Here is an 18,791-nt window from a genome sequence, read left to right on the forward strand (position 1 = left end):
AAAATTCTGTCCGCACTTGCTTCTCACCTTGTTGTTGAAGTCGTGTCCAGGTCTGTCCGTTTGAGCCTTCATTCCAAAAAAAAAAAAAGACAAATATTCTGTCCGTGTAGCTCTTGTTCTTGTCGCTTCAAAATTCTACTCACGATTGTTGTCGCGTCTTTGTATTCCAAATCTGTCCGCTCTTTAAAAAAAAAAAAAATCATCAGTCGCTAGTTTCCTTGTTTTTCCGTTTGTATTGACTGTCCGCAAATTATCCCTTGGCTGTCCACTTTGTGTCATCTATTGCTGCTGTGTTTTCTTGTCCTTAATTGCATCTCAGTGTTGTGTGTTTGAGTCTTGAAGTCATCGAGTCAAAAAAAAAAAACAAAGGTCAGTAGCTAATCCTTTTTCCTTGTCTCCTCGTTGCTGACCGCAATTTCCAGTTTGTGTGCATCGTGTTTGCGTTAGTTTTCAAGTTGTATCACCACGTTTGTGCCTAGTTGTTGTCTATTGTTGCTCAGACTCGCTGTCCATTGCTGTGATTGGGTCCTGCTCAGAAAACAAGAATATATATATATATATATAGAACCAACCTCTTGTTGTGCGGCTGCCTTGAAAACTTGCTGTCTTGGACACAAGGCAGCCTTGGAACTTGCGGTTGTCTTGCCCAATCATTGAAACCTTGCTCACAAGGCTGACCACCGCTTGAGACATTGAAACCATTGTCAAAAAAAAAAAGGAGAGTCGCACCAAGTAGCCTTGAATCAGGTTGCTGGAATTTCAGTGGCTCTAGTTTCTGTCCCGCTGCTGGTTTCATGCGTGTGGGGTCGTGTGTTGTTTGAGTCGTGTACAAACAACCCAGGAACATCGTGTGGGGTCTGAGTGTTCTTTGTTTTCCAGTCTGGTCGGTATTGTTTTCAAGTCTTCTTTGTTTTCAAGTCTGCAAATTGTCCGCAACCACATGCAAACTGACCGCCAGTCTTACCCTTTGCAAAAAAAAAAATTTTGCCGTCAGTGTTTTGTGACTTTCTTGTGCCGCTTTTAATTTCTGGAAATTCTGGGAATTATTTGTGTTATTCTTAGGCTGTTTGTTTGGTAGTTACATCGTTGTGTGTAAAAAAAAAAAAAAAAAAAAAAAAAAAAAAGGGAAGAAGAAACCTGTTCATTCTTTCTTGCCCAAAGTAATTCGGATCCTTCTTGAAATAGGACAAGAACGCAATCTGAAATTGGAATCAATATTGACTTAGGATTGGAAACAACTCCTAGTCATACTTGACCACCATATCCGATTTGTCAACTTGTTGCACACGTGCTAGCCTTCCAAACACATAGCAACCGACCTTCCAAAATACTCAAGGCTGCCTTGGGAACACAATTCCAGCCAAGGTGCAATTTGGGTAGAGTATTCTAGGCTCCAAAATTTTTGCCAACCGTTTCTTTGAGTCTTTTTTTTTTGTCTCTAGTCTTTTCAGTCCATAAAGTTGTGTCTCTGAGTTATTTTTGTTAAGCTCTTCTCGTGTCCAAGTACCAAAAGGAGTTCCAATCAGATTTGACTACCTAGTCTCCTAAATTGAGTCGGCAGTCTCCTAGTTTGAGTCTACTTTTCGAAATTAGTTACTTCCCAATTTCGTGTCTTTCTTTAGTCGACCTATACCTGTGAACTTTTCCAGCAAAGCCTCCGCATAATTGAGCCATTAAATTCTGTTCCAATAAATCTTGACCACTTGAGAAATTCTGGTTTCTTCAATTGAGGAGGTTGACGAATTTGAGTGTTGCTTGGTGAGAACCTTTGAGTGATTAAACACTTGAGCGCAAACACGAGTGTGAGGGTAAACACTCAGGGAGCGAAGTGAGGAACTTTATTACTAACCTTTCTCCTTGCAGGTTGAATTAAATATGTCTCAAAGTGTTGGAACTATTAATACCCCTTTTGACATGGGACATGTCATTGAGACTTTGAATTAATTGAACAAAAGGTTTGATGCACTGGAGGATAAGGTGGAGCAATCAACCCTAGGCAAGAATGCCTCCAAGAGACAACCATACGTGGAGGAGTTAGGTGATTCGAACAATGAGGTGGACATGGCAGATGGAAACCGATTCCGGAATTATAAACGCATCTCTAATCAAGGGGATGATGAACTAAAGGGAATCAAGCTCAAAATTCCTACCTTCCCAGGCAAGTCGGACCCTGAAGCATATTTGGAATGGGAGAGGAAGATTGACATGCTCTTTGACTGCAACCACTACTCAGAGTCCCAAAAAGTGAAGTTGTCAACCATTGAGTTCACTGAATACGCAGCAGTTTGGTGGGATCAGATTCGCACCAGACAAAGGAGACATGAAGAACCACTCATTCGCACTTGGGAAGAACTCAAAATGATCATGAGGAAGCGCTTCATACCAGCGTATTACCACAGGGATTTGCACCATAAATTGCAAACTCTCACCCAAGGTAGTATGACGGTTGATGATTACTTCAAGGAGATGGAGATGGCCATGCTGCGGGCTGATGTTCGGGAGGATATAGAAGCAACCATGGCACATTTCTTGAGAGGACTACACGCTGAAATTACAGATGTTGTGGAGCTCCAACATTATCTTGACATGGATGAATTATTGGACAAAGCTATCAAGGTGGAAAGGAGGCTCAAGAGGAGGGGTATCCCCCACCAAAGCTCCAACGCCCAATCTGGAAATTGGAGAACTCCGCAGTATAAAGGCGAGATTACCCACATGAGCGAGCAAAAGTCCGCTAAGGCAAGTGGGGTTTCGAATGGAGCATGGGTGCCTGGTTCGTCATTTTCAAAACCGACCCAAAGGGCCGAATTTAAGGCTGATCTAGGGGCATCTAAACCTAGAAACCGCGACACTAAGTGCTTTAAGTGTCAAGGTTTCAGTCACATCGCGTCCCAATGCCCAAACCGAAGGACCATGCTCATGCTTCCAAGTGGTGAACTGCTAACGGATGAGGAGGATGAGTATGAAGGCATGCCACCATTGGCTGAGGAAGAAGAGATAATTGCCCCTGACCAACCAGTTGGACTAGGCCTTGTTACAAGGTTGGCATTGAGTGCTCAACGCACAAATGAAGAAGAGCAGCGTACCAACATCTTCTATACCCGATGTCTAGTTAACGGGAAAGTGTGTAGCTTGATTATCGACGGAGGAAGTTGTACCAATGTCGCCAGTGCCTTATTTGTCAAGAAGTTACACCTACCTGTCCAAGATCACCCTACACCATATAAGCTTCAATGGTTTAGTGACTGCGGCGAAGTGCGAGTGTCCAAGCAGGTTTCTGTGAAGTTTAACATTGGGAGATATGAGGATGAGTTGGTGTGTGACGTGGTTCCTATGCAAGCTGCCCATCTTATTCTTGAAAGACCTTGGCAATTTGATCGCGAGGTTACTTATGAAGGTCATTCCAAAAAATACTCGTTCATGCATAAAGGGATAAGGATCATACTTGTTCCACTCTCACCTACACAAGTTCGAGAGGACCAAAATGTTTTACAGAGGGAATGGGAGTTGGATCGATTAGAAGGCAAGGAAAAGAAAGGGCGAACATTGATCCTGCTCGCTAAGCCTGAGGACAACATCGGGCACTGGGAGCTGGATCGTTCCACCTTGGTGGTGTTTAACGTGTTTTCATTTGTGCAGGTTGTTCGTGGTCAGATATTCTTCATCTTGCAGTGTGCAATACCCGCAACCATAGAGATCTGCGAAGAGAGTGCTGGTCAAGTAATTCCAACCAACACTAGTCGAGTTACATTGGCTTGGCCTTTGATGCAGTGTTTGCACGTCTTGATGCGTACAACTTGCAGCCCAACCAAACCTTGGTTCACCGGGCGTCCGCTCACGATCCACCCATAGGGTTGAGACGTCGCTTGTGTGACCATTGTCATGGAAATCTTGCTGTCCGCAACATGTATCTACCACCACCACGAGTTGTCCTTGTTCCACACAAGGATGTCATGATCATTCTTCACTTAAGAAGGCGACATGCAGGCTGCTTGGTGACTATACACATGCTCTCATCACTTTTGTTTTGTAAGAAAATCATGATTTGGGGACAAATCGCCTTTAAGAGGAGGGGAATGATGAGAATATAAAGACAAAGGCCCATTCAAGCACATGGAGAATTGGAAGATTCAAGTGAAGACTAGTTGATTGCACGAATACTTGAGTTTAGTAGGATTATTTGATTTTCCTCGTTGATTTTGGTTATTTCTCGCTTTAGAAAGTCTAGGTAATTAAGCTAGTTTAATTGCGGCCCATTTGTTAGTAAGTGAGGCCTAAAATCTTCCTTAAGTATGTAGGGTAGTTTGGTCAATTTTTGGATTAGGGTAAATGCTTGTAAGGGCTATAAATAGCCCCACTTCCTCTTTGTTTTGCAGATCAGTTTTTGGCTATTAAATACAATTAGTGAGTTTTCACTTTCTCTTTGGCAAGAGAGTTCCTTTGAATACTTGAGAATCTTCTCAAGTTATTCACCCGAACGTATCAATCGAGTATCTCCTTGATTGTGGCGTTCTACTACCTCCAATTTGGTTCGTTAATTCGAGTAGTTACGGGTTGAGATAATATCAAAATTGTTCGTGACTTCTAGGGATTAGATGGTCAAATTTCCGCTGCCTAAGCCATGGTGTTTTGGTTGTCTAGACCGGGGTTTCACATCACTTTTATTACTTGCTTATTAGTGGATTTGAGGTTTGATTTTGGTAGTTTTCATGAGAAATTTCATGGATTGAGTGGTGATTTATAAATTTCAGCTTGGATGATGAAATTTCAGCTTTGATATGATGCTTTGAGCTTGGCCATGATCTAGTAGCTTGGCCATGTGAATTTTCTAGGCTTTTATATGTTATTTTGGCTTGCTTATGGAAAATTTCAACTTATGATTATGAATTTCAGCCTAGGGTTTAATTTTTCTAACTTGAGTAGGTGGTGGTTATATGCTATGTATATGCTAGATTTAGTAAGTTGTTGGCCTGGTATGTATATTCTTGATTTGATGCTATTTTGTGGTGAGAATGAAGCCTTGAAAATGGCTGGAAATTAGGTAAAATAAGGGGAAATGCTGCTGAAAATTTTTCCCGCAGGAGACTTTGAACAGTTTTGGAAAATCTGTCATATCTTGGTGTAGAAAAATCCAAATTGAGTTCTGCTTATTGTGTTTGAAACTAGATTCAGTGTTCTTTCTACCAAGAAAATTTCAGAAGTTTTCTCTATTCCTATGAATATCTGTGGTTTTCCAAAGTTGACTGAATTTTCACACCTGTTCTATTTTTCTACCGGATGAAGCAGCAACTTGAGACTGAAATTTGACTGATTTGTGGACAGAATCTTACAAATGTGTCTTCTGGGAAATTTTAATCCTTTGAGTCTATTTTTCAACGGTATAAATTTTATAAATTTTGGACTTAAGAAGCTTGAGATATGATTTTTCAAATAGTATCGTGCAAAATTGAAGAAAAATCTATTCTTCAAAAGTTGTTCTTGCTTTTATTTCCAACTTCAAGTTGGAGTTGTAGAACCAATTTGAATTTGGTTTTATGATTGGAGTTGAGATAACTTGGTTGGTTTGGAAGTGTTTTCCTTTGAATATGGTAGTGTGACAGCCCCACCTCCCCCTAAGGCGAACCAAAGGGTTCGGCGGACCGCATGCCCAGCTCTCGCCGGGACTACGGATCCGGAACGAGCGTAAACCCTACCAACGCTCAAAAGAACTTCGAGAAGATAACATTCACTGTCCGAAACCCAACCAAGCACAACAACTTTAGATAACCCTAGAAAAGAACATTTCCAAACCCAATCAACTTAGGAACACGGTTAAACACTTTTATATACACATGGTTGCAAATTTATAATTCAAAAGGGAATTGTTTGGTTAAAATACATTTAAGGTTTTCCAACCATCGAGGAGCTATACAAAAGAATACTAAACTAGCTCAACTCATGCTTCAAAACATCATAGTCTTCAAAAGGTGATTTCCTGTAAGGAAAACAAGGATAACGGAACGGGGTGAGCTAGAAGCTCAATGAGGTACCAACAGTACAAACAGTAGAATTCATGTGAAAGCACTTTGGAGGCACATATTCACATCAAATACGAGAAATGAATGAATGTCACAATGTAAAGGATACAGGTGGCTCTCAGGAGCCAAATCCCCGTTGCTATACTTGATCCAGTCTTGTTGACGCTCCGTCAACGTTCAAATAAAGGAACCAATCCAGTAGATCACCACTTTAACGCCAAAATCCCGTACACCAAACATACCCCTTACCGGGTCCGAACGCCAAACAGGAACAGGAATGGTAATACTCGAGTATACCGGAATCAAGAGTCTCAATACCCAAAGATTTCCCCAGGAACAGGCACCCATGGATTGTCAATTATCTCGACCAAGCCCTCGCTAGCTTGATTTAATTAACTCCCCATGAGGTTGAGCTCAGGTTTAACAGGAAGGTCGTTGGATACTCTTCCAAACGACATCATAACAAGTGCAAGTAACAAGTTCAAGTACATAACAAGTACAAGTAATAGATTCCAGTTCATTCAGGTCTGAAATTTACATGGTTTATAGCCCTATGAATCTAGTTTAAAACGCAACAAACGGAATTCAATTCCAACATTCCTACATCAAGATATAGTAAATTTCCCGAGATTGTGCAGAATCTCCACGAAAATTTGACAGCATTTCACTTGTCTTTCTTTACTTTCCAACCAAACCTCAACATCTACAAATCACAAGCTATCAAACACCTTTAATTAGAGCCACCATAAGGCTCGAATAGTAAAATCATATGGAACGTATAAGTGAAAATCAAACTAGGACATATGCGGAAACGAAGTTTGGGTTGGAAAACAAAAGACAGATTTGCTGTTGCTTAGCGGAAATAACACAACTGAAGCTATCCTCATCGGATTGAGGTGTAATTTACACCGTTTCGAAGCTAAGAGAAAGGGATAAAATGTTGAAGAAGGCCACTCAGAACAGTTTGCAATGTATCTAAGTCAAATTTACCAAAACAACCCCAGATTTTCCCATTCAAAGTTTACTGTGGCAGTCCGGATGCATTCAGTCATATCTCAGCATATACAACTTCAATTCAAGTGATTCCAAATCCATTAGAAATCTAAGATACAAGTCTATAAGTCTTAAGAAGACACTGACAACCAAATCAGTAGTATTCCTGGTCAAACTAACCAATTACAGAAGCGGATTAGCAGGTTCGGACATAAACAGGGCAGTAGGGTATTTCTGTCTTTTTACAGGCTACGTTGCTCTGATTAAGCTGAAATTTTGTAAAAAACTATAAAACATCATTATCTATAACTTTTATGTTTTGAGCTAAGGCTAATTCGGCCTCTAACTAGGGGTAACAGTACCGGGCATAACAGGCCTAATAGAAACCCTAATTCTGGAAATTTTTGCTTCAAACCAGAAATTTTCCACAATCATTACAATTATCATACCAAAGCTTCATTCTAACCCATACTAGACCATCATCCATGGCCACACAATATTAATCATATGAAAACAGAAAATCATGAATAAATATGAAAATTCACCAATTTCCACCACAAGGCATGAAACAACACCTAAAACCATCTATTTAACTCTCATAAGCCATCAATTGAACATTAACAAGATTAAAGGAAAGGTTCCTTGATCACTTACCTTGTAAAACCAAGAAAAGAAGCAACTTGGTACCTTAGCCTTCCAAACCACTTCACTACCAACCTTAATACCACTAAACTAAGGGGTTTTATGGAGGAAACTCAAGTTTAATCGGTTAGATTGGATGATTGAGCAAGATTTGAGATGAAGAAAGTTGAAGATTTTTTTCCTTTTCTCCCTAGAGTAATTCGGCCAAGAGGGGAAAGAATGAAGATGATTTTTGGCCAATTTTGATTAAATGGTAAAGTTATGAATAGTGGTCAAAACTTAAGATTCCATCAGAAGGTGACACTTGTCACCCTTATTAATGCATACTTATCCTTTTATCTCTCTCACACCAATCCATTTGGGAACCTCTACTTATCTCTTAACACCTGGTAAAATAAACCCGGTATACTAAACTTAACCTAGTTGGCCGAATTTGCCGCACTAACGGGTCCCACGCCCGGTATACGCTCCAAAAATCTCATGAACTCAATTATACTAGAAAAATGTTTTAAAAAACCCTATTTACTCATAAAACAAGTTAGAAAATTTTCTAACAGAAAAACGTGCGATTATATGAAATAAAACCCTAGAAAATACGAAAATTTACGGGTTCTCACAGGTAGCTTGGAGTAGTGGATTTCATGGCACTTTACATACTTGATTTTAGGACTTGAAGTTGAGGCTAGAAGTGCTCTTGAGGCAAGCACTGTGAGGACCTGAAAATTCCTTTAGAATTTCCTCCCATTTTTGAAACATTAATTTATATTTCCTTCTATATTTCTTTACTTGATTATATAACTATTTACTAGCCCTAAATTTCATGGTGATTTCATTAGTTGAGTCAAAAGTTTTACTTTTGCTTTTAAAATTAGAGTAAGTTAGGGTTTTAGTGCATTTTGGTAGTGTGATCGATTGGTGAGGTGTGTGCACTAAATATGGTGGATAAGAGCAGGTATTAAGTAAGAGGAAGTGTATGATTAGAAGGCTAATACTAAGTTAGTGAATCATAAGTTAAAACCAAAATACAAGGGAGTTAAGAAAAATAGGATTGAACTGACGTGCACCTAATCTCTTTGATTTTATTTCATCTAATCATCCCTAAATTGCCCCTTAAGTCAGTCGAAATTGTTGACCCAAAAACAAGAGGAAAGAAAAAAAAAAGTGGAAATTGGTGGTGACAAGTGTTGGCAATTCAAGCCAACTTTGACCAAAGACCATTCTAGTCTTTATCTTATAAATTCTCCTCAAAACCTATTCATTTTCTTCCTGCTTTGGCCGACCCTTAGAGAGGAAAAAAGAGAGGAGAAAGCTTCACAAATCATCTTGATCTTGCCTTGATTTAGTAAGAAATCAACAAGAACCACAAATCTAATCCGAACAAAGGTGCAACAAGGTGATAAGAAAGCTTGAGGTAGAGTGATTTTGCATAGGCAGCCTTGGTTTTGTATTTTTCCTTGAGGATTGAAGGTACCAAGCTAAGAAACCTTCTTTCTTTTTCTTATCTTGCAATTTGTGGAGAAGATGTCTTGAAATTAGAAGTTTTATGGAAGATATCATTAATTTGTGAAGTTGCTAGAATTTTCCAGCTTAGGGTTTCAAAATTTCAGCTTGGGTATATTTGTTTATAGATCAAGTATATGTTGAATTTGGTTAGTCTTTGCTATATAGAATATGTGCCAATTGTCTCCTATAAGTTGTGAGTTTGATTTGGGGCTGTTATACTATGAGATTGTAGCCTTGAAAATGGCTGAAAAAATTGGTAAATACAAAGGAAGTGCCGCTGAAAATTTTCTGTAGGAGACTTTGAACAGTCTTGGAAAATCTGTTATATCTTGGTGCAGAAAAATCCAAATTGAGTTCTGTTTGTTGCATTTAAAACTAGACTCATAGCTCTTCTAACCGTGAAATTCAGAATTTTTCTCAATTCCTATGAATATCTGTGATTTTTCAAAGTTGAATGAATTTCCATTCTTGTTCTGTCTTTCTATTGGATAAAGCAGCCACTTGAGATTGGATTTTGACTGACTTGTGGATAGAATGTTGCAAAGGTGTCTTCTGAGAAATTGTAACCCTTTGAATCTATTTTTCAACAGTATAAAGTTTATAAATTTTGGACTTAAGAAGCTTGAGATATGATTTTTCCAATAACGTCGCACAAAACTGGGAAAAATTCTATTTTCTTAAAATTGTCCTTACTTTCACTTCCAACTTCAAGTTGGAGTTGTTGAACCATTTTGAGCTTGATTTTTCTTTTGGAATAATGTGACTTGGCATAGTGGATCTCATGGCACTTTATAAATGTGATTTTAGGACGTGTAGGTGAGGTCGGAAGTGCACATGAGGCAAACACTTGAACTTGTACCATGGTAAGCGTTCCTTGCATGTTTGTGCAATAAGTGACTATGTGAATATCTGTGAGTGATTGTTTGAATGTTAAATGCTTTCCAATGACTGTTAAATGGATTTTCAATGGTTGAGTGTGTGCTTTATCGCACTCGACCTAAGTGAATGTGAATTTTAAATGATCAAGTGATTGAACGTTACTTGTGCATGAATGTAAGCCTTTGGCAGAACTAGGCCCTTGCCCTTCATTGCTAGTTGACTCGAGCCAGAAGTAGACTCGGTCGGGTGGCTGGTGACACTGGGACAATGTTTGGTATACTCGAGTATTACCACGAAGTCTAGTGGAGAACTGGCCAGTGAATTCAATACAATGAAATCAATGAATGAGTGACAATGAATACTGAAGGAGTTTTCACTGTTAAATGTTTTCAAATGGCAGAGGAATAAGGGAAATGGTTGGCGACTGAATGACTGAATGAATGGCTCCAAGTGAGCATGTATCCTTCAAATGAATGAATGCTTATTTCTTGAATGACTGTTTATTATTGTGCAAAGTGTTCAAACTGTTAAATACCATACTTCCATGGTTTCTCTACCTGATTGTTTGTTTGGGAACCTCATTGGGCTTTTAGCTCATTCCTTTAGTTTTTTGTTTTCCTTATAGGAATGGAGGTCTGGAGCAATTAAGTGTGACCTGGAGCAATTAAATGTTATTTTGGAGACTTGAATGATTAATCTTGAGAGTTGATTGAGTGAGTGAGTGAGTCCTGGCGAGAGTTAGGCAGACAGTCCGTCAAACCCTTGGGTACTCCCTAGGGGGAGGTGGGGTTGTCACAAGCACTTAAACTTGTTACCGTGGTGAGTGTTCCAACTGCATGCTTCTTGCTCATTGTTGCTAGAAATTGGTAGGCACATGATTTGTCATTTCATAGGCAAGTGTGTACTTTATAACATTTGACCTAACTCAACTAAACTTTTGATATCTTGTTCATGCATGTACCAGCAATTTAACTTACAAGTAACCTGTATCTAGACTTGAAATACTTAAAATGCTTGAAAACATGATATATTGAGTTTACTTGTAACTTGATCTTGTCTAGGTGACTGTGCCATTATGTGCACTCGACCTTTGTGAACTTGAAATAATTAATCATGCGTGCGGATTTGCATGTTTATGTGCATGGAATTCTAGACCGGCTGCATTTCTCTTGCAGTAGTTGAATTGTAGACCGACTGCATTCCTCTTGTAGCGGTTGAACTAGGCCCTTGGACCCTTATCCGAGACGTCGGGTGAGTGAAAACTTGGGTTACTCATGCGTATGCATGAATGTAGGTTGGTAACGGCTCAATTGAGCCCTCGTTGGACCGCTTGCTTTTGACCAGCCTCAGAGCGGTCGGGTAAGCTGGGCAACCTTGGGTAAAGGACAAGATCCTAACCTGTTTACTCTTGACTGGAATTCATGACTTGAACTCTGATATTTCTAAATATGGAGCGTTAAGTGACAACTAACGTCTCCAATCATTAACTGCATGAGCGTTGGATAACAGCCAACGACTCCACTCTTGAATACCTGAATACTTGGGGCTATAAGTCAGATCTTGAATACCTGAATATCTGGGGCTATAAGCCCAACCCCATGGCTAGTTGGTCAAATTGAGTCGGTAAAGGGCTTGGTCGAGGAGATTAACAAACCATGGGTACTTTTGGTGTTCGGGCCTGGTAGGGGGATGATCAGTGGACGGAAATTGACGTTTAGTGGTGATCTACGGATATTATAATTTCCTGGTTGACGAAGAGTCAACAGACCCCAGACAAGCAGCTGTGGAACCTGTTCCTGAGAGCAACCTATATTCTTTTGACATAAATGTGTTCTTTACCATAAATTAATGCATGATCTACCTGGTTACCTGATTACTAAGCCATATGTCACGGTCTGTGTGAGGACCTGGAAAATTAGGTTGTATTTTATTTTATTTCTTTGAATGCATTTTCTTTACTTTAAATTATTCCCTAAATTTCCTTGATATTTTTATAAGTAAGTCAAGGTTTTTAAATCATTTTCTTGGTATAAGTTAGTACATGTTGAGTTTGAAGTTCATTATGAAAGTGGGACCTGCTAGTGCGGTAAGTGCAATAAATTTGTGACGACTAGGTGAAGTTTTACATAAAGGGATGTTATTTTATAAGGTGCTAAGGGATAATTAGAGGTTAGCTAAATAGATTAGCTTTGGAAAACAAGAAGATAAGAACGAAACCCTAAGGTGCCATTTGTCGCGAAACCGTTGGAAGTTGGACTTTAACCACACCTTTCTTACCTTTACTAAAACCAAATTTGACCAAAATTGTCTTCATTTTTGCACCTTGCTTGGTTGAAAATTGGAGAGGGAAAAACAAGAGAGAACTTCATCTTCCACCTCACTTTCTTGTTTCAATCTTGAGTTTCAATCAACAAGCTTGCAAACTACTCCATAGAAAGTGCTAACTAAGGAAGATTAAAGGTGTTGGGGGAGTGATTTTGGAGGAAGAAGCATTAAGTTTCCATCTTCCTTGGGGTTACAAGGTAACTTTGGCAAGAAACTCCTCTTTACTTCTAATACTAGCATATTTGTGGTTTAGAGTTGAAAATTGGTAGTTTTGTGAGAAATTTCATGATTTGAAGTGGTGATATGAAAATTTTTAATTTTTATGGTGAAATTTCTGCCCACATATGATGCTTAAAGGTTGTTCATGGTTTGATAGCTTTGCTATGTGAAATATCCAATTTTTATATGCTAGTTGACTTGCCTAAGAAAAATTTCAGCTTAGGGTTTCCAAATTCAGCTTGCTTGTGGTTGGTTTTTGAGTATAAATTGGCTATAATTGGAGGGGGTTGTGGCCTTAATTATGTGTATTTGATAGCTTATGATTTGTGGTTGCGATTGCGTCGAAATTGAGATGAAATTTGGTGTTGAGTTTGGATGGAAAAGTAAAGAAAATAAGGGGAGGTGCTGCTGAAAATTTGTCTGCAGGGAACCTTGAGCAGTTTTGGGAAATCTGTTATATCTTGGTGTAGAAAAGTCCAAATTAAGTTCCATTTATTGCATTTGAAACTAGATTCAGCGTACTTTCAACCATGAAAATTTCATAATTTTTCTCCATTCCTATGAATATCTGTGATTTTTCAAATTTGATTGAATTTCTATACTTGTTCTGTCTTTCTAATAGATGAAGCAGCAACTTGAGACTGGAATTTGACTGACTTGTGGACAGAATTTTACAAATGTGTCTTCTAGGAAATTGTAATCCTTTGAGTCTATTTTTTGACGGTACAAATTTTATAAATTTTAGACTTAAGAAGCTTAAGATATGATTTTTCAAATAGTATCACACAAAACTGGAAAAATTTTGTTTTCCTAGAACTGTCCTTATTTTCATTTCCAACTTTAAGATTGGAGTTGGTAAACTACTTTGATTTTGATTTATGAGTGGAATTGAGGTTTAAATGAAAGGAAATGAATTTTTTCGAAACCTTAAATTCTTCATGTATTTAGCTTTTTATTGCTAGTCTTTTAATATAGTATATGACCACAGGACTCGAAAGAGTTCAAGAGGATGAACTAGGGTAAAAGTGAAGGGTTGCAATTGATTGGTGAGTGTTCCAACTGCGTGTTACCTGTTCATTGTTGCTAGAAATTACTAGGTATTTGAATTATTGTCTCATAGGAAGTGTGTACTTTATCGCACTTGACTTAGCTCGACTAAACTTTTGATATTCTGTTAAAACATGTACTAGCCGTTTTGCTATAACTGGAATGTGGCCAGAATCCAGCCACTTTCTGGCCGGATTTCCAGCCGGATTGTTGGACGGATTTGAGGCACGGAGCATCAAAAATTTTTAAGTCTTCCCTATCAAACCGGCCTTAAATCCAGCCAATATTTAGCCGAATTTGCTGAGAAAATTTCTGATTTCTATAGTTTTCCTTCAGTCTTCTTGTTTGATCAGGTTTTCATAACCACCCGATTTTCAACTGTTTGGACTTGAAATACTTGAAATACTTGAAACATCATATGCTGAGCTTATTTGTGACTTGAACCTATTTAGGCGAGTGTGCTCTTATGTACACTCAATTGACCTAACTTGACTAAACACTTGATATCTCATTCATGCATGAACAAGTAATTTGATTTGTATGTGAGCTGTATATTGACTTGAAATACTTGGAATGCTTGAGAATGTGAATTGTTGGGCATTATTTATGACTTGATTATGGCGAGGAGAATGTGTCCTTATTCGCACTCGACCTCCATGAACTGGAATTAATCGATCCTACACGTGGACTTGCAGGTTGATGTGCATGATTGTAGACCAGCTACATTTCTCTTGTAGTGGTTGAATTATAGATCGGCTGCATTTCTCTTGTGACGGCTGAATAGTAGACCGGCTACATTTCTCTTGTGGCGGTTGAACTGTAGACCGGCTACATTTCTCTTGAGCGGTTGAATTGTAGACCAGCTACATTTCTCTTGTAGTGGTTGAACTATAGACCGGCTGCATTTCTCTTGTGGCGGTTGAATAGTAGATTGACGACGTTTCTTTTGTAACTGTTGAATTGTAGACTAGCTACATTTCTTTTGTAGTGGTTGAACTAGACCTTGGACCTTATCCGAGACGTCGAGTAAGTGGAATCTTGGGTTACTCATACGTATGCGTGAATGTAAGTCGATAACGGCTGAACTGAACTCTCATTGGACCTCTTGCTTTAGACCAGCCTCAGAGTGGTCGGGTAAGTTGGAAAATCTTGGGTAAAGAACAAAGTTCCTAACCTGTTTACTCCTGACTGAAATTCATCACTTGAACACTAATATTACTGAATACGGAGCGTTAAGTGACAATTAACATCTCCAATCATTTACTGCATCAACATTGGATAACAGCCAATGACTCCACTCTTGAACTACTGAATATCTAGGGTTATAAGTCCAACCTAGGGCTAGTTGGTCGAATTGAGCCGGCAAGGGCTTGGTGGAGGAGATCGACGAACCTTGGGTACTTCTTTGACGTTCGGGCCGGTAAGGGATATGTTTGATGGATGAAAATTGGTGTAAAATGGTGATCTACGAACATTATAATTTTGTGGTTGACGGAGAGTCAACGGACCTTGATCAAGCTACTGTGGAACTTGCACCTGAGAGCAACCTATATCCTTTGCCATGAATGTGTTCTTTATTGTACACTTTTGCATGATCTATCTGACTACTTGTTTAACTATGTACTGGGTCATGATCTATTTGAATTTGACTTGTTTTTTAATGTCTGGGTATGCTATCTTGTCTCTTATTTTACCTGCTTGGTTACTTGGAACCTCACTGGGCTTTTAGCTCATTCCATGCAATTTATTTTCCTTACAAGGATGAGAGCATGAGAGGTTGAATTGAGAAAGGTCTCGATTTCTCCTAAGTTTGTTAGTTGCTCAAGCAAATACTTCATAGATGTCTAGCTAGCTTGTTTGGTTTGATTTTTGGAAGTTTGGCTCATTGGTTGTATTATAGATTGTGTGGACATTGGAGGTTCATGATTGTATCTCTATTGAAGGTTGTAATTGATACCGCTTGTATTATTAAGATTATTATTCGTAAATTTCATGATGTGTGACTGAGTCCTGGCGAGAGTTAGGCAGGCGGTCCACCAAATACTTGGATACGCCCTAGGGGGAGGTTGGGCTGTCACAGTTTGCTCGAATATGACTTGTTTTTCGATATCCTGTGAATAGTATCATGTACGCGAGTTTACTTGCCTATTTTCTTGAAACCTTATTAGGGTTTTAGCTCATTCTATGAATTTTTTTTCCTTACAGGGATGTGAACATGAGAGGTTGAATTGGAGAAGGCCTAGATTTCATCTAAGTTTGTTAGTTGCTCACGCGAGCACTCCATAGATGTCTAGCTGGCTTGCCTGGTTTGATTTTTGCAAGTTTGATTCCTTGACTGTATTTATAGATGGTGTGGGCATTGCAGGTTCATGAGTATACACATTGAAGGTTGTAATTGATATGGAGCTTTTATTATTGAGGTTATTTATAAATTTCATAATGCATGACTGAGTTCTAATGAGAATTGGATCGGCGGTCCGCCAAACCCTTGGGTATGCCCTAGGGGGAGGTGGGGCTGTCACAGGTGGTATCACAACCGCCTCGCATGGTCTCTGTGTGGGGTGAGCTTGGACCAAGTGGTATTATGGTCCAATTACGTGAATGAGTATAAAGAATTGAATGCTCTTCTTGAATGTAAGCTGTGAATCATGAATGTTATAGGTGTAAAACCTTTATCATGGTACTTGGAGATGATAGATATGTATGTTGAGTGAGAATCTTAAACTTGGTTGATTTGCACTTGAGAGCGTACGGCCTGAGTCGTGAATTCTCCTAGCTTTGGGTTCTTGTACTTGAGTACTGAATACTTCTTCTGATGGAATACTTGTGAATTGGGAAGGGTATCGTATATCGCATTATGATACGAATAGAAATCAGATGTGAATTTCAGATAAGTTATAATGGCAAAGGTCAAGGCACGGAGTATTCTAGTATTGGACTTGAAATTGAACCGATCGAAGAGATTGGAGTGATGAATGCTATCTTGGACTGTAGCGGTTGAATTGTAGACCGGCTGCATTCCTCTTGCAGCGGTTGAACTAGACCCTTGGACCCTTATCCGAAACGTCGGGTAAGTGAAAACTTGGGTTACTCATGCGTATGCGTGAATGTAGGTCGGTAACGGATAAACTGAGCCCTCGTTGGACCTCTTGTTTTAGACCAGTCTCAGAGCAGTTGGGTAAGTTGGGCAACCTTGGGTAAAGGACAAGTTCCTAACCTGTTTACTCCTGACTGGAATTCATGACTTGAACTCTGATATTTGTGAATATGGAGCGTTAAGTGACAACTAATGTCTCCAATCATTAACTGCGTGAGAGTTGGATAACAGCCAACGACTCCACTCTTGAATACCTGACTACTTGGGGCTATAAGCCAGATCTTGAATACCTGAACATCTGAGGCTATAAACCCAACCCTATGGCTAGTTGGTCAAATTGAGCCGATAAAGGGTTTGGTCGAGGAGATTGACAAACCATGGGTACTTTTGGTATTCGGGCCCGGTAAGGGGATGATCGGTGGACAGAGATTGACATTTAGTGGTGATTTACGGACATTATACTTTCCTGGTTGACGGAGAGTCAACGGACCTCGGACAAGCAGCTGTGGACCATGCTCCTGAGAGCAGCCTATATTCTTTTGACACAAATGTGTGAGAGCCCGAAATTTATTGGGTATTTCATGCTTTTGTTTTAGAATTGAAGGTGTCGTGTTTACTTGTTACTTGTTTCTTGTGATTAAATAACTTGGATGTACCCTATATTAGTGTTGGATCAACCTTTATAGAAATTAACACTAGAATAAGAAATTAGTCGGAACATAACATGAGAATATAGAAGTGAGGAGTAATTGTTAGAATAATTCTTGACCAACCTTGATCAAGACTAGAGTTATGTCTATCCAATTGAAGCTTCATACAGCCCTATTCCTCATTCTTTTCTCTTGCTTTGGCCGGTTCTAGAGAGAGGGAAGGTGAGAGATATTTCTTCTTCATTTCTTCCAGCCAAGAGAGTAGGAAAAAGTCAAGGAAAGCTGCAGGATTTTTTGTTCCCTTGTCTTGCTCCAATTTCTCAACCGAGAGAGATAAGTTTTCTCCATTGCCTCCATTTTTGATCAAGTAGCATGCAAGTTGACTAAGTCAAATTTACTTCCTCTTGTTTCTTTTCTTTGCTCAACCACCGAGAGAAAGAAAAACAAAGACAAACAAGGCTGGTCACTTATTTTGTCCTACTTTGGCCGAGAGAGAGAGTTGAGAGGAAAGATTTGTGTCCTGCTCCAACCTTCCATCCGAGAGAAGCTTGAGAGAAAATAAAGAAATTTCTCTTGTTTTGCTTCCACTTCAGCCAATAGCAACGAGAGAGAGAAAACTGAAAGGAAGCTTGTGTCTTACTTCCATTTCCAACTTGCTTGATCGAGTAGAAGGACCTAAACTGGGGAGTTAAGTTCTAGCTTGTTTTAAAGGTAACATGATTTGGAACTTCAATTTCTTTCACATACTTTAGAGGGCTTTTGATGTATGCTTATTTGAGGTTGGATTGAAGTAGAAACAGGTTGTAGAGACTTGCTTTATTGCTGGAAATTTTCCAGCTTGGATTGAACTAGGAATGACCTTTTGTTTTCTAGATTTTGGCTCTTGTTTTGCTGCAAGTTGCTAGGGAATCCTTGAATCCCTTTTGATAGATGAAGCTTGGTGTAAATATAGCATCCATGTGAGCTGGTGATTGTTAAAATGAAATTTCTAGATTTGATCGAGGGAGAAACATGAGCTCCATTTACAGCTTTTTAGTGTGAATTTTTGAGGAGTTTCCACTAGGAAGTCATGCTATAAATGTTATATTTCTTGTTTAATATGATATGTAGCATGTTGTCTTTGATCTTGGTAGCAAATTGCTGGCTTAGAGGTGAGATTGGCAGCAATAAAGTTGAAGTAACTCTTGTGAAAGCTTGAAATTGTCCGAAATGGGAGAGAGGAAGAGCTGAGTTTCACCTTTGGTTTTTATTGAAATTTAATACTTAAATTATGTTAAAATTGCTGGTATAAATGTCATACTTAAGTGTATGGGTGGTTTGAATAAAAGTCTTGTGGTTTTAAAAGAGAAAAAGGAGTTTTTCACAAGAAAAAAATGAGTTTCCAGATTTTCGGATTTCACTGACTAGTCTCAGTAAAAT

Source organism: Coffea arabica, chromosome 9e (genome assembly GCF_036785885.1).
Source record: "Coffea arabica cultivar ET-39 chromosome 9e, Coffea Arabica ET-39 HiFi, whole genome shotgun sequence".
NCBI lineage: Eukaryota > Viridiplantae > Streptophyta > Magnoliopsida > Gentianales > Rubiaceae > Coffea > Coffea arabica.